The sequence below is a fragment of the Portunus trituberculatus genome, chromosome 36 (assembly GCF_017591435.1).
Source record: "Portunus trituberculatus isolate SZX2019 chromosome 36, ASM1759143v1, whole genome shotgun sequence".
Classification (NCBI taxonomy): domain Eukaryota; kingdom Metazoa; phylum Arthropoda; class Malacostraca; order Decapoda; family Portunidae; genus Portunus; species Portunus trituberculatus.
Genome location: NC_059290.1, coordinates 11,863,446 through 11,867,262, shown reverse-complemented (window position 1 = coordinate 11,867,262; position 3,817 = coordinate 11,863,446). Strand labels below are relative to the sequence as shown.

At 38.6% G+C, this 3,817-nt stretch overlaps 1 protein-coding gene across 1 annotated transcript in view; it reads left to right on the top strand.

Moving 5' to 3' along the window:
• Positions 1-331: 331 nt before the first annotated feature.
• Positions 332-3,817, top strand: part of LOC123513716 (epidermal retinol dehydrogenase 2-like) — a 42,396-nt gene continuing 38,910 nt past the window's right edge. Inside the window, exon 1 of the mRNA XM_045271097.1 lies at positions 332-470. The gene's annotated coding sequence lies outside the window, so the exon portion shown is untranslated. The remainder of the gene's footprint in view (positions 471-3,817) is intronic.

The window sequence follows — 3,817 nt, the reverse complement described above, 5'->3', positions numbered from 1 at the left end:
TACACTTATCTGTTAGTTTATTTACTTCTTTTATGCTCATTATTACATGAAAAAATATAAAATTGAGGATCAGATATATTTTATTATTCAAACTATACGAAATCTGTAGTGACCTAAATCATGGTTCATGCATATAACTAAAAAACCGCATTTTTATAGAATAATTTGTTATTATAAATTATTTATATTAATTATCCATTTATTTCATAAAATAAGATTGTAAATACATTGAACTTAAATTAAAGCAGAGAATTGTTACAAAATCTAAGACTGTCCTGTGCAATGTTTACAGGCAGTTTGACACGCGCCACCAAGACAAATTTCATCCTGTGAAATGAATTTAAGTGATTGTGAATGTAAGGCAGCAATGTTGTGAAGACATGCGACATGACTCCCACTCACCATCATTCACATTATGCCATAAGGCCTCCCTCTGCTAGGACTACCTGACCACAGCAGTTCCTTCAGAAGTAAGAGTTTGGTTCAACCTTTTACTGATGCTGTGTAGCGAAGTGTTTTCAGTTTTTTTTCGTTTATACATACGGGAAAAGATAAATGGGATATTTGTATGCTCAGAAAGGCTGTAGCGCTTGTCATGCCGAGTTATAATGATTTTACTGTATATAATTTGTGTTAGCGGCAGGAGGTCTATATAATTATTTTTTCCGAACTCCTCGCTGGTAGCGATGAGAGGGACTGGGAGGGTGAGGGGGAATGATGATTAATGTGTATATGTAGTTTCACTGGACACTGATGGATGGATTAATTTTAGTTTTTAAAGATTTTTTTTTACCTTTTATATATTTATGTATATTTGTAAATATAGTTTTGTCTTATGGAAATCAATTATGGATGCTCTGCATGATACCACCACTCTCCAAGGGAGTTAATTACTTTTCCATTAATTGCAACGTAATTTTGCCTGAAAAGAAACATGGTAACAGCAAAAAAAAAAAAAAAAAGGTTTCATGCTTTTGTATATATATATAGAACACACACACACACACACACACACCTTTCACCAGCACACAAGAACTACCTGAGGGCATGCAGTGTGCCTCGGGGGCTTGGGTGGGAGTTCCCGGGATCAGAGGTCACTGGGGGACACTCTTAGCTTCATTTCAACCATTGTAAAAGGCGGAAGATTCCTGGGTTGAGCAGGGACCCCAGCAGAGTTTTTCCCCACACTGTGTTGATAGAGGTTTGTGTGAAAGGTTTTTGTTAATGCTGGGTTGATTGAAGTCTGTGTGAAAGGTTTGGTAACATGTAGTGGGTTTATTTAAGTTGAGCTATAAGATATTACAGTTTATCAGTACGTATATCCAAACTCAAAGCGAGATATGAAAAATGCAGACAAAATAATCTATCGTCGTAACAATTGGCATGAAAAAAATAAATAAAAACAATGATTGAATAAGCAGATTACGTATAAATAACTACTACTACTACTACTACTACTACTACTACTACTACTACTACTACTACTACTACTAACAACCACAACAAAACTATACACTACATTGATAATTTTCTTTCATTAATCCATCCATTCATAACTTTCTCACAATTTCATTTCCTCATCTCTCTCACAATCTTTCCTCGTCTCACCACTGTGCCTCGCGTAGAGCTGGCCTGGTGCTGTTGTTTCCCTCTACATCCATCTCCCGCGCAGCTCCTCTCGCCTGTCTTCCGTCCACACTGTGAGAGGAAGCAGGTTCTGGGTTAGTACATGGTTCATTGGCACCTTGTGATGGTTACTTGTCTGTTGGCTGTGATGTGTGCAACTTTTTGTCACGTCCATGCTTTCTGCCTCCCTTCTTTTTGAGAGAGAGAGAGAGAGAGAGAGAGGAGGGCAAGGAGGGGGGAATTGATGAAAATAACAGTAATTTGCACGTGTCACTATTAAGTTTTACGAGGTTGCTTGCTTTCTTTTTTCTTCTGATTACAACGTTGTGTATTAATTCATTATCATTACCGTTCGTGCTTCTTTTCCTTATCTTATCTGCATTACGTGACATGGATAGCGGTTACGTAGGACAGTCTTGACGTGAAAAATGAAATAAGAATAGTAGTAGTAGTAGTAGTAGTAGTAGTAGTAGTAGTAGTAGTAACAGTCGTAATGATAAATAATAACAGGAAGAGCTAGCGGTACACGTAATAGCGACAATAACAGTACTAGTGATAATAGTAACAGTAGCTACACACACACTGGTGGCCTGCAGGGGTGAGACAGCGCAGGGTGTGTGGGTGTGAGGGGGTGTGTGGGTGTGTGGGTGCGGGAGTCATCGTTCTGCAATGGTATACTTGAATAATTGCAAAACACCACTGAGCGTTTCCAGGAACACAATTTTTTCACGTGCAACTGTCGCAGCCACCACGCGGAAGACTCCCCCTCCCCCTCCCAGCACCTTGCACTCTTCATATTGCAGTGAAAGTTCGTTACTGCGCTCCTCCTCCTCCTCCTCCTCCTCCTCCTCCTCCTCCTCCTCCACGCTGGCAACATTTGGTTTAACGCCTCAAATACAACATTGAGCAGTAGATACCAAGACTTGTTTGTCGGTGTTTGGAGAGAAAGAGGAGAAAAAAATTTGAGATTGGAGATTTGCAAGTTTGTATTCTCTCTCTCTCTCTCTCTCTCTCTCTCTCTCTTGCTTTTTTTTCCTCTATTTGGTTCATCCTCTCTTTTTCTCTTTCTTTTTCTCTTTTTATATGAAAAAAATTGAGATTGGAGATTTGCAAGTGTATTCTCTCTCTCTCTTCCTCTCTCTCTCTCTCTATTTGGTTCATCCTCTCTTTTTCTCTTCCTTTTTCTCTTTTTATATGAAAAAAATTGAGATTGGAGATTTGCAAGTTATTCTCTTCTCTCTCTCTCTCTCTCTCTCTCTCTCTCTCTCTCTCTCTCTCTCTCTCTCTCTCTCTCTCTCTCTCTCTCTCTCTCTCTCTTGCTCTTTTTTCCCCTATTTGGTTCATCCTCTCTTTTTCTCTTTCTTTTTCTCTTTTTATATGAATTGTCTTCGTATTCTTTTCTTTTTTTTTTTTTCTTTTCTTTATTTTTGTACGCCGCTCTTCGTAATTCCCTTTTCTTACTCCCTCCTCCTCCTCCTCCTCCCAACCCCCACCCACCCACCCACTCCACCATTCCACCACCACCTCGCCACTCCACTCCACTCGAGCCATCCACCTCTTACAACACCTCCAAATCAAGGGAAAAGGGAAAAGTGAAAAAAATGTAGTTCTTCCACACTGTTTAGGAAAATTTTGCTCTATTCATACCTAATTTTCCCCTTCCTGTTAGTTTTCCTTCTCTTCTTTCTCTTCCTCCTTTTTAAATCGTCTTTTTTTTTTGTTATTATCTTTTCTTTGGTGTTTGGATGACTGACCTTTTTCCTCAGTTACTTTTCCTTCTTCTTCTTCTTCTTCCCCTTCTTCTTCTTCTTCCTCCTCTTCTTCTTCCTCCTCTTCCTCCTCTCACTCATCTTCCTTCTGTTCTTACTTTCCTTTACTTTTTCACCCATCATTTTTTTTTCCCGTTTTTTTTTTTTTTTTTTTTTTGTACATAATCTAGTTTAGTTTCCCTTCAAAATAACAACTCTTTTCTTTTATACACGCTCGAAATATTGCATCAGTTTTATTTTTTCGCTCTTTAACTTCACTCACCGGAATAATGAGAATAACAATAAAAGTAAAGGAAAAAAGAGAAGAGAGAGAGAAAAAAGACACGATCACATGGAGAGAGAAAGAGAAATTACCTTGTTGTTTTAGTTCTTATTAGAGAGAGAGAGAGAGAGAGAGAGAGAGAGAGAGAGAGAGAGAGAGA